Source organism: Sinocyclocheilus rhinocerous, unplaced genomic scaffold (assembly GCF_001515625.1).
Source record: "Sinocyclocheilus rhinocerous isolate Xijiao unplaced genomic scaffold, SAMN03320098_v1.1 scaffold1433, whole genome shotgun sequence".
Taxonomy (NCBI): Eukaryota; Metazoa; Chordata; class Actinopteri; order Cypriniformes; family Cyprinidae; genus Sinocyclocheilus; species Sinocyclocheilus rhinocerous.
In genome coordinates, this window is record NW_015641013.1 from 114,839 (window position 1) to 128,323 (window position 13,485).

Below are 13,485 nucleotides of genomic sequence, written 5' to 3' on the forward strand. Positions count from 1 at the left end.
GTTTTCATATGCGTTTGGCCAATCAATGTCTACTTATGTCACGATTAGTACCAGTTGTGCTGGTTAGACCCTGCTCCGGAGTAGGAGCTAATTTGGTTCTCGAAAAAGGCAGTCCGGTACAAAAATCGCACCCAGTTCCGGCGGTGCGAAAACGCCAAAAAGTGGGTAGTTCCACAATTAGTTCTGGTACTATGAAAAGGTTCCCGCGGTGCGAAAGGCCCTATTTTTATATTTTTTCTAACCTTGTGATAACTGCATCACACCTTCACACTAAAGGTATTTAAAGCTTTCTATCTTTACTCTAGTTAATAATGTTAAATATATTATAATTGTGCTATTCATCTAGTGTAAATACAATTAGAGATGCCAAGAATTCAAAACTTTATTTTTGATATTAAGAATTTGATATCTGTGAGTGATTCACATTTTTACTAGTGGAAATTAATTCCTGTTAGGTAAGCTCAGTCATTTCAAACTTACTGTTGTGGTGACACAAACAAATAAAATTTTACAATTGCACTTTTGCAATTCCATTTGGTGCCACTGGAGGGACAGTAATTACGCACTGTGCCTCAGTTTAAGTTAAAGGGGTCCTATTATGCTCTTTTACAATGTCTTGAATTTGTTATGGGGGTGTACTAGAACATGCTCTCCTGCTTGGTGGTTCGAAGAACGCATTATTTTTTACATAATTTACATTATTACAATACCTTTCTCCCCATCTTGGCAAAAACGGCTCGATTAGTTCCGGGTTTGATGAAGGCCCGCCTAATCTGACTGAGTTAAAACGGATGCTGGGTATGATTAATTACCTTTGCCGTTACCTGCCACACAGCGCTACAGTGTTACAGCCGTTGAATGAGCTACTGAGAGCTGACACAGTGTCGAGGTGGTACAAGAGTCAAGAGGAGGCGTTCACAAAAGTGACAGAAATGTTAGTTGCGGCCCCAGTGCTGGCATATTACGACGTGAACAAGCCAACAGTCGTCACGGCCGATGCCAGCAGTTACGGAATAGGGGGGGCATTGCTTCAAGAGCATGATGGGAAGATGCTTCCAGTGGCCTTCTGTTCCCGTACTCTCACAGCCGCTGAGAAATGCTACGCTCAAATTGAAAAAGAGTGTTTGGCTTCAGTTTGGACATGCGAAAAGTTGTCACGATATCTCTGCGGTTTAGAGTCCTTCAAAGTACTCACAGATCATAAACCTTTAGTCCCTTTGATAAATCAGAAAACCCTTGACGAGGTCCCCATTCGCTGTCAGCGGCTCCTAATAAGGATGATGCGCTTCAACCCAGTGGCAGTGTATACCCCAGGAAAGTCTCTGCTTATAGCGGACACGCTGTCCAGACACCCCCTGGCCAACTCAGAACAGTCAGACCTCGAGGAGGAAGTCTAGGACTATGTAGCTGGAGTCGAGGAGCACTTGCCAGCTTCACCCCAGAAGCTACATCAGATAGCTGATGCTACGAAAGCAGATGAAGAGTTACAAAGCATGCTTAAAAATGTCCAGCAAGGGTGGCCTAAACATATAAAAGCGGTGCCTGTCAATCTGCGAGCCTACTTTAGCCAACAAGGGTTTCTGAGTGAGTCTGCAGGGCTTCTCCTGCATGGATCAAGAATCGTAATCCCAATCAAAATGAGGGATGAAGTACTTGCTCGCATTCATGAAGGCCACCAAGGACTTAGTAAGTGTCGTGAGCGGGCACGCCTATCAGTGTGGTGGCCAGGCATCAGCTCTGATCTAAAACGTAAAGTGAACCAGTGCCAGTTGTGCCAGAATAGGAGCCATTGCTAGTGACAAAGTTACCCCCAGGCCCATGGAGACACCTTGGGGTAGATCTCTGCGAAGCAGGTGGCCATCAATACCTTGTTGTAGTGGATTATTATTCAAGATTTATTGAAATAGCCCACTTGGTGAACATGACAAGCAGAAGAGTGATTGGCAAACTAAAGAGCATGTTTGCACGTTTTGGCATCCCAGAAAGGCTGTGCTCTGACAATGCTCGACAGTTTACATCAGTCGAGTTTAAGACATTTGCAGAACAATATGGTTTTGTTCACGTGACGTCCAGTCCTCACTTCCCACAATCGAACGGAGAAGCAGAGAGGGCCGTTCAGACAGCAATGAAAATACTAAAGCAAGATGACCCTCTCTTGGCCCTTCTGCATTACAGAGACTTTATTTGTGGAAAGATTCATTTTGCATAATGTTTTATGTTTGTGATGTAATCAGCAGTGTCCTCGCCCCTCCCCACCCCCCAACCATTTGAATTTCCATAGGCGGGAATTATTTTAATTATATTCTAATTGGCCGCTTTGTGAAATCAAACGCTGTAGTCCAAACGAGCCGTTCGTTTTATTCTTGAAAATGAATTTTTTAAAAACGAAATATCTCCCTTTGGAGAGGACTTTGAGATTTGTAAATTTGAAGATCTTTTTTATGCCCAAACATACACACTACACACTGACTAAAATTCAAAAAGTGAAAAAGCATAATAGGACCCCTTTAATAAGGGAACATTAGGGAACATTTCTCTGCTCCAGCTCATCACTTTTTCTCCTGAACAAAACACAAGAACTGCAAGTCACTTTGGAATGAGTGTATTTCCTAACCTGCATCCAGGTTTGTTTAAAGCATATGCTATTATGTATATGGGAAAGGTCAGAATTTAGCAAAGATTTTAACCCATGTGTTCAGACTACTTCAGGTTTCTCTGTCCAAATATCTATGTCCTTTTTCATTAACCTCATCTTACATCAACATCCATTGATTCATCTTCCTCATCGATTTTAGACTTATATTCAATCCCATCATCCCTTTCATCTACTTGAGAGCAATTTTCTGCGGATTCTTCTTCGTTATTCAGAAATGTCTCCATGTCCCATTCATCACAGTCCTCATCCTTACAATCGTTTCCTAAGCAGTTTAATTGTAGCAGTTCACCATTTCCTCTGGATAATATCTCCATTTCGTATACTTCACTAGTACTGTTCTCCACAGTAGCTTTGACCATATCTAGGTCCTCAGGTTGAAAGCAAACTATCACACTTTGTTTGAAAATAAAAACCCCAAAGTTTTCTAAATGGTCAAATAACTGTGAGGCGTAGCTTTTCAGAGCAAGTGTAATGAGTCCTGGGGTCAAAGGGCAACCCTGATGCAGCACTTTGTATTTCTCAACTGAAAAATCTTCTTTTGCATCATTGAGGAGGTTTTCTATAATTAGAAGATCCTGGCTCAGAGTTGGGTTTGAACGTTTTTGCTGTTCCAGCTCATCCTTAATATGACTTAAACTTATTAAAGCATAATGTGTTTTGGGAGTGATCATGACAGTAGCTGAATCTTTTGGCATTCGCCCCTTTGGAAGAGACTCCATGACGTCTTCCAGACTTCTTGCCAGAATAGTTGCAATGATGAGGAAGTCCACGTTAAAGAAGTGTTGAATATTGTCATGTGGACTTTTCACAGTTTCATTAAAGTGTTTCTCAGAGCAGTTAAATGCACCGCTGTGGATTCTATCATAGAGCATCTTTATATATGGAATTAGATCCTGAATGTTGTCTTTGTAGAAGGAAACTGGGATGCCGTCTGGTCTCAGTGTGTCTGACACTTGAAGAGAATTTACAGCTGACACAATGTCAACCTCACTGACTGTATGTGAGCATTCTTCATCCAGTGATGAACCTGTCTCGTGTCAAAAGATGCTTTTTTAAATTTAGCCATTGGAAGACTGCTTGTATCTGGCGATCTTTCTGAAAAGGTATTGCAGGAATGTTTGTCTCTAAAGACACAGGCTGATGGTCTTTGTTTTCATTCATCTCTGAGTCTCTTATTTCACAACTTCTGACATGCCACATACATTCTTCCGGAACAAAGAAGTAATCCAGTCTGGATGCAGGAGAGTCTTTTATGTAGTATGTATAATCCTGCTTTATGGGGTTCTTTCTTCTCCAGACATCAACCAGCTGAAGAGATTTCATGAACTTCTCCACAAATAAAAGCAATTTACTATGAGTACTGTTTGTAATTTTGTTCCATTTGTTGTCAATAAATCTATTGAGAACTGTGTTGAAATCTCCACCGATCACCAGCAGCCCTGTGGTCATTGACTGCAGGTACCTTGAAAGTTTATCAAGGGTTTTTGTGTCTGTGTGATGGTTGTAAACACTAACCAGAGTGTACGGCTGACCTTTCAGTTTACATTTCAACACAACATAAGCTCCACAGTTATCTTTTTCATCACTTATGTGTTCAAAATCTAGGCTTTTCCTCACTAGTATGGCTGTTCCCTTGCTGGAGGATGTGTACTTTGTGTAGAAAATATACCACTCATCTTTATAGTCTTCTATAATATTTACTCCAATGTGTGTCTCTTATAAGAAAACAACGCCAGCATTTTGTAGTTCTTGAAATTTCTGATCTCTTTGTCGTTTAAGTCCATTAACATTCCAGGTGAAGTTTATGGTCTGTGAAGCCATTGACAGATCTGCTCTCACAGACCAAAGGTCCTCAGCTTAGTAAGTTCTCTGTCAAAACCAAAAGTAACATAGGATAGGAACTTTTTGTTTTGCATTCTCTTATTCTAAGGTTTACATTTAATCAGTTCATGCATTTCTTGGGAATTGAACCCATAACCTTTGTTCCAAGTACCATGGCGGTTGACACATGCGCTCTATAAAGCTTCATGTTTGTACAGCATCTGCTCTATTTTTCTCTAGAAGGTATGAGGGATAAAATGTCCTTGTACTCTTTTAAATTAAAGCTCTCTTATAAACCCCTCACACAAGTGCTTGTCAATGCGGCCGTCTGTTGTTGTTGCAGTGTCTATTTTGTTGTTGTTTTTCCCTCTCTTTACTTTCATTTTCTACTGTGAAACAACAGCCTGGAGCAGTGCTGCCACATGTGGAACAACAGATTAGTGCAAAAGCAACTCAATGCGCATGTGCCAAAGTATGCACCGCTATAAAAATTCTGGTGACGAAATTTGCGTGACACGCACTCAGTGGTGTAGCGGACGGGCACGCAGGGCATGCACCGCGGAGGTGGGGGCCCCCCCCAAAGGGATGTTTGTTTCGGTTAATTTTCCTGACCAACAGTGTGTGTGACACATTAAAATATGCGTAAAGTGCTTTACTTTCATTTTCTACTGTAAAACAACAGCCTGGAGCAGTGCTGCCACATGTGGAACAACAGATTAGTGCAAAAGCAACTCAATGCGCATGTGCCAAAGTATGCACCGTTATAAAAATTCTGGTGACGAAATTTGCGTGACGCACACTCAGTGGTGTAGCGGACGGGCACGCAGGGCATGCACCGCGGAGGGGCCCCACATGGTGGGGGCCCCCCAAAAGGGATGTTTGTTTCGGTTAATTTTCCTGACCAACAGTGTGTGTGACACATTAAAATATGCGTAAAGTGCACTACACCCTCTACACCCAGTGGACCCTCGTGTACGCGTAAAAACTGAAGTATACTTTGGCCTTAAAAGTGAAGTGGTGTCACTGTCGGCTGGCTTACATCACTTCAGAATTCCTACTGTATGAGTTATTTTTAATTTTTTCTATTTCTTAAATTTATAGAAATTAATATCACACAAGACTTCCGTTTCCCATTTTCAGCATGTGTGCACGATATAAGTGAAGTGAAGTGATATGTGGCCAAGTATGATGACCCATACTCAGAATTAGTGCTCTGCATTTATCCCATCCAAAGTGCACACACACATTATATATACAAAAGTTATATAACAGTTCCAAAAACAAGAAGTTAAAGGGGTCATATGACGTAGCTAAAAAGAACATTATGTTGTGTATTTGGTGTAATGCAATGTGTTTATGCAGTTTAAGGTTAAAAAAACACATTATTTTCCACATAATGTCTCTTGCACCCTTAACTTTAGACCACCAAAAGAATAGATACAGATTTCAGGGAAAAATTAAAGATAAACTTGACGTGAAGCAAAGGTACACTGTGTTCTTTGTCTGTTTTCCCTGTAGGCAAATTGTGCCCTTCAAAGCCGAAGGTAAAGAATACAGGGCTGTGTTTCTCAAAATCATTGTGAGATAAGTTGTTTGTAGAGACCATTGGTGGCAATGGATCTATGATCTACTTAGGCTTAATGCTTTTGGGAAATGCAGCCCAGGGGCCATATGTATAAAAATTTAAGTTTTTTTTATGACCCTACATTTCAATTAAACCATCAAAATATGAAGGAAAAAAACACTGACCAGTGCTGCCAACTGCTTTCAACTGAAAGCAGCTAAAACAGTTGCTAAATGTGGCTAGATTACGTCATAATGGCGAGTTCACTGATCTATATATAAATATAAATATAGATCAGTGGGAAAGTCTTTGAATCTAGATAAGGTTTGTCCAAGAAATAGATTTTGCTATAGGCTTTTGACAAAATCTCAAAAGGGGTGAGAAAGTCACTAAATTGGCAACACTGACATTGACTACAACATAATCAGTTGTTAATATTTCATTGGTCCTCTCTTGTTTTTGCATGTGTTCATAATTTCTTTGTATGACAGCATGTCATTTTGGCATGTTTCATTGCATTATTATCACAAATAAAACAATTGATTCTAAGCAACTATGCAATATGCTTACAAAATCTTTAACATTTTATTTTATTTTATTTTTTTAATTAAGGGTGAAGATGTCAAATTTCCTAGGCCGGCAAGCCACTTTCATGAGGATTGTGGGCTTTCCTGGAGTTGTTGGAGCTGTTGATGGAACTCATGTTCACATCAGTGCTACAATTGCAAACAAGGAGACATACCAATAGAAAACAATTTCAAAGCATCAGTAACAATTTGTGATAATTTTGCACAATGCAAAGTATTTAAAAAAAAATAAATTAAAATATTAAAATATTTCAGTGTCTTAATTAAATTGTTTTATTGTAGTTACATTAAATGATTAGTGTTGTGCTGCTGTGACTTCACATGAGCAGGCTCACTATTGGCTGTTTCAGAGGTCGAGGGCAGCCATTTTGGGCTGACATCATTGTAGTCCTTAGTTTGCAATACTTAAGTGTCACCTCAGTCAACACTTAAGAATCAGTCTTAGACTTTACTAAAAGTTGCTTTTAGCTTCTTTATAAAAGTCTCATACTCTTAGAAAAGTCCTACTTGTAACTAAGAATTTTTTGACACTTAAGTCAAAGCCTAAGACTATTCTTAAGAGCATTTCTGAGAAGTTTTATACATAAATGAGAATGTACTGAGATAGAAAATGACAGTTTGTTTTTTCTATGTGCATCTCCAAATTTTCTTTTTATTTCTGTCTAGAAATAATACATTTAAAAGAATAGTTCACTGAAAAATTTGCTGAAAATGTACTCACCCTCAGACTAAGTAGGTGTAGGTGAGTTTGTTTATTCATCAGAAATGAAAGTGTCAACAAAGGTTCTACCAGGAAGACTCTAATGCAACATCATTCATGCATAACTATTAGCTCTGGCCAATCACAGCTTGACACTTGGAGAATATAAGTACTGAACTTTCTCTTTTTTTTTTTACAATTGCACTTTTGCAATTCCATTTGGTGCCACTGGAGGGACAGTAATTGCACACTGTGAAAAGATCATTTTTAAGAATTATATAATTAATATATAGGATAGTTAGACAAGATAATAAGACTAGGATCTTTTCATTCAGACATGTATCTCGACATTCTCATTTGTTTAATGATTGGTGATTTGCAGTGTTGGGGAGTAACTAGTTACATGTAACGGAATTACGTAATTTAATTACAAAATAAATGTAACTGTAATTTGTTACAGTTACTAAGAAAAAAATGTGTAGTTAAATTACAGTTACTTATGAAAATGTTAAAGATTACAAAGGGGGTTACATCTGAATATTTTCACACACATACAGATTTGATTTATTTCTTTCCCAAATTGCACCGACTGCTCTAAAATATGAGACACTAATGTATCAGGAGTTTAGGACACAGAATAGGACACATGCTTATTCAATAACTGTTTTATTTCCTGTTTGGGTTTATGTATATGCTTTATTTTTTTTTAAAAGATTATTTTGTTTTACCCTGTTCAGATCAGGATAAAGTGGCATGATAAAGTTTCTTCTAAATACAGGACACAACCGTTTTTAAAAGCTTTTGGATCATGTGTTTTGAAGATATTGTGAATCCTTAGTGAACCGAATCTGGCCCCTGTGGTTCCTCCCGCTGACCACCAGAGGGCTCCCTCACATGAGTTTTGACTATGTGTTCTCAGACTCCATTTCCCATAACCCCTGTACCTGGTAGTGATTCCTTCCATACCTGGGCCCGTATTCACAAAACCTTTTATCTTACCCCTAAGAGTTCTCTTAAATAGCAGTAAAAGTTTTTAGCTAAGAGTTTTCTCTTAAAACCTATTCACAAAGCTGCTGAGACAAACTTTTACTAAGGGATAGAGAGAAGTCTTAAGCTAAGAGTAAGGGTGGGGTTGACCTCGTTGCTATGAAAAACAAAAAAACAACAACAACAAAAAAAAAAATGCATGGGAAAACATATGTGTGCAAATAAATGCAGCGTGTTTCTAAAATGTTCATGTTCCGAGGCAGATTGCTGGCAACAGCCATTTTAACCCGACTGAAAAAAAACAATAGAAACCATCACAGAATTTTTAATGGTTTTACTGGTTATAATGGGAATTGTACTGGTTTTAATGGTAACTGTAATGGTGCCTGTTGGTCTCTACTGGTAATTGGTCGCCTCCTATTGTTGGCTTGTTAAAACCACTAATGGAACATGTCCCAAAACACACTACAGGAAACCATTTTTAATTATTTTAATGGTTAAAAGTTGATGATTTGTAATGTTTGTAATGGTATTTGTAGTGGAAACCATTAGAATTTCTGTAATGGGTTCTATTGTTCTATTGATCCCTACTCCCCTGGACTATTACTATTACTAAAAACTATAACTCACTTCCTTACCTTCTTTGCGAAGTCTTGTTTTCCCCCGGCTGGCAATCCTGAGCGTTACTCTGTGTCAGGGGTGTAAAAAGTATTCAAAAATTATACTCAAGTGAAAATACAGATACTCAGTGAAAATTTTACTCAATTAAAAGTACAACTATCTGGCCAAAAGGATACTTGAGTAAAAGTAAAAAAGTACAACTTTAAATTTTACTTGAGTATTAAAAAAGTACAAGAACTCCAAATAACAAAATAAAATAAAAGAGATTCTTATTTCACCATGTTGAAACATCTTCTCAATACAAAGTGAAACTGCTTAAAATTAAACTGCATACAATGTTTTGTCAGACAGAAATACAAAGGTTTGGTTAAAGTGAGAAACACTTTAAATACAGCCCTCAAAGGGATACACCATCCCTTTAAAGAGTCAGATGTGATGCAGAGGCCAGAGACATAGGACTAAAACATACAACATTAACTTTATGAAAGGCCACTTTTTGTGTTGTCTATTCCACACCCCTGTCTGTAACATTAATTCATCTTTTAAATTTTAATTTGGTGCATGTTTTCTAAGCAAATACTGATATATAATTATTTGCAACTAATTAGATTAATTAATGAGCGAAGCATGTAATTATTTTGATTAAAAAAATAATTAATTGACAGACCTGACTGTTACTCAATATATCATTATAATACCACTGGATCCACTCCATAATAAGTGCATCATTACACATGATTTACAATTAACAATTTTTTTTCCAGATTTGTTATATTTAATTTAAAAAAGCAATCATTCCCACTACAACATGAATGATCAAATCTGAGGAAGATGTGTAATATATTGGCTATATGCAAATAAAATCAGTGATGATAATTTTAATATGGCAAACTTTTGAAGCCAGAAATTTACCTGATGGAAGTTAAACTTAAAACTGAAGCTGAAATGTGACCCTGGAGCACAAAACCAGTCTTAAGTCGCTGGGGTATATTTGTAGCAATAGCCAAAAATACATTGTATGGGTCAAAATTATTGATTTTTCTTTTATGACAAAATCATTAGGATATTAAGTAAAGATCATGTTCTATGAAGATATTTTGTAAATTTCCTACTGTAAATATATTAAAACTTAATTTTTGATTAGTAATATGCATTGAACTTCATTTGGACAACTTTAAAGGCGATTTTCTCAATATTTAGATTTTTTTGCAGCCTCAGATTCCAGATTTTCTGCAGGTAGTAGCTATAAGAACATAATAATTACTTTATTACTTTACAACAAATGTACTGTTGTGGTCCTAATATATTTTTACAATTGCATTTTTGCAATTCCGTTTGGTGCCACTGTAGGCACAGTAATTACACACAAATTAAAAAAAAAAAAATATATTCTAAGAATTATAATATATAGGATACTTCGACTTTAAAAGTCTATGTTCTGTCCATTCAGGAATGTATCTTGACATTCTCATTTGTTTAAAAGGTGATGTAATATAAACTATTGGTTTCTGTATTTTTCTTTTATTTGCACTATAGTTCTAATCCTGAAGCATTAAGACCAGACCTAATAAGGTAAAGAAAATGATGCTTGAGCTAAAGAACATTCTGTTTTCCTGTTGAATATAAAAGCACCAGCTGAGAGGCTGCAAAAGTCATGTGATGGAAACTTAGAAAAAGCATATCAACCCTAAAACCCTACATATGTTGAGTATGCATTATGATTGGATGAGACAGAAACATCTTTTGTTTGAACTGAGCCCAAGTGTTCCTTTTCGTCACACACTCTACAGATGCGCTCTGTATGACTGTCTGACCTACTTGCAAAAATACATTTCCTGTTTCTATAATACAACCGCTTTCTGAGTTCCTCATCTCTCACCATATGAAATATTGTTTTTGACCGTCTAAATGTTATGAGGATGTGTATATTGTTAAGTAATTGTTCAGTTTATGAAATATCTTTTCAAAAACTTTCAACAGACAAAAACTCCATAAAACATTAAAGTTGTGAAAATTACATGATCCTGGACCTTTATACCATTGTAAAGACTATAAAGCCCAAAGTATACGTACGCGAAGGTGACAGGGTCAGCGTACAATGCGTGTGACTCAAATTTCGTCACGCATACTTAAGGCCCAGCTATACTTTGGCCTTTAGTGCGCATTGAATTTGTTTTGCACTGATCAGTTGTTCCACAAGGTGTCAACACTGTCCCGGGCCGTTGTTTCACAGTTGAAAACGAAACTAACGAGATGGAACAACAACATCAAAATAGCGGAGACTGCAACAACAACAGAAGGCTGCATTGACAAGCGCTTGTGAGCGAGAGGGTATGATGAGATAGCTCAGCTTTGGTTTAAAAGAGTTAATGCTTAATAAGATGATTATTTAACGTAAAATCAAATGCTGTTGACACAAATGTCAATAAACTTTCAGTTCATATGATTATGCACTTCTTGAAAATCTACAAATGATTTTAATAGCCTATTTGTTAATATAGCACAACACTTTTGCTGTTACTGATACGGGTACGTTTAGGTTTGGTGGTCTGGATGGGTTTAAGGGTTGGTTAATGGAAGTGTACGGGGTCAGTTTGATTATACAGGAACACTGTTCAAACTGTTTATATTGCAGAATTTTGATAAATGAAGTATTTTCTTGAAAAACTGATTTGTTTTCTCCTGTTGTTGTTTGATTCAAGGAATATGCTGTTTAAGCATATAGAATAGGGGAGCGCGGGGTTAGTTGTAACACAAATGGTTTAAACATTTCTATAAGCACTAGCATAACAAAACTTACAGTATATACTATTTGCCATATCAACACTATATAAAGAAAAAAATTCAGCCAAAATTCAATGAACATCTATTTAACCATAGCAAAAGTAAATTTCTGACGGAAGTAATTTTTTTTCATCTCAGTTGTTAGTGTTTATTTAAAATGAGACAAATCTGCTATTATTTTAATCTCCAATCTGTTATTTGTCAGTTTAGATTTTTTAATGCTTCACTAACTAGCAGAAGACTAACCTGTTTTAAATTACAGTTGCACAGATGGGGAACGTTGTAACTGCGTTATTAGAAATTATTAATTAATTTCAGAAATTATTATTTCAAGAAATGTAAAGCATTTTGGCTGGTCTATTTGTTTTGTGTTCAATTGTCAAACTTAAATTAGTTAATTTTTCATTCTTAAAAAATGCCATTATTTTATTTGAAAAAGTTAATAATTTGATTTTATTGACAAAACATTTTAGCTTGTCTTGTATATATATATATATATAACATATAAAAATTGCATGATAAGTTATTGATAAACGATTGCAGAAATGTTATTCATTTTAAGGGTTTAAAGTGTAGTCTTGTTTAACATGTGTTTTTCTAAACGAGTTGGCAGAAGAAATCACACAGAACAAAATGTTATCATTTCATATTAAGTGTAAACTTCTTTTAATAATGCAACTGAAAACATGCCATTGGTACGACAACTGAATATAATAAAATCTTAATGCCGCGATTTCAATATTCATAAGGATTCATTTGTAAGTCTGTAAAGTTGTTTATATACGTAAATTTAAATTGTATGTGTCGTCAATACGTCAGTATTGTACGTTTAAATGCTGAAAATATGTCAGTATTGTACGTTTCAGTTCCTGTGAAAACATAAGTAAATGTATGTTTTGTAGAACCACTTTTTACGTAAAATACATACGAATTCTCATGAGATCACGTTGGAAAGTCAATTTCTGCAACGAATTTGAGAAGAAACTAATAAAGTCACTAATTGAACTGGACAAATATTTTGACAGCATTTATAATGATCTGGAAGGGAGTGGAAGAATCAGTGCAATTATGTGTTGCTTCCACAAAGGCACTGATAGCACCTGTGAGTGTGATTCAAATATTTTGCACTGTAATTTTTATTTTTTTACTCACAATAAAGATGGAAGATTGCATATAGAGTAATGAACCAGCAAACGAGACAGATGCCCAGGAAGATTCAGATTGGATTTTGTGTTGTGGCAGATCATTTGCTAGATTCATTTGGGGCAAAATGTTTTGTCAAGGGAACAACATCCTGTCGCACATGACATCCGAGCAGGACCCAAAATATGAGTGGGTTTGAACTGGTTTTCTTTCTAGTGATGGGTAATTTAGGCCAGCCACATACACTCTGTAAAGCAAAAAGAAATGATTTTCTCACCTCCCAAGTGCTTTCTGATCTTAATCTTTGTTAATTTGCCATATGACAGCAGCATATGTTAAACTACGGCAATGGCAATGCAATTATTATGGAATTTTCCTAAATTGACTGAATGTTATTCTTGGTTAATATTCAGTTTTTTTCTTATTCCATTACGCTATTGCAGACTGAGCAAGAATGGAAGGCGTTATTATTGTAATATAATGGAGCTTTGTACTGTAATGTTTTCTCACTGTGGATGAGACATGAGGTAATCTGACAGCATTGCATTCAACCCTCCACCAACGCCGTCTCTCATCGTGTCGCTGGTTAGCCTCTGGTCTGCCTGTGCAGTCTGAACGTTTG

The 13,485-nt window shown here is 36.6% G+C and overlaps 1 pseudogene; it reads right to left on the minus strand.

Moving 5' to 3' along the window:
- Positions 1 to 2,748: 2,748 nt before the first annotated feature.
- On the minus strand, positions 2,749 to 4,477 carry LOC107753520 (uncharacterized; annotated as a pseudogene).
- Between the last annotated feature and the right edge of the window lie 9,008 nt (positions 4,478 to 13,485).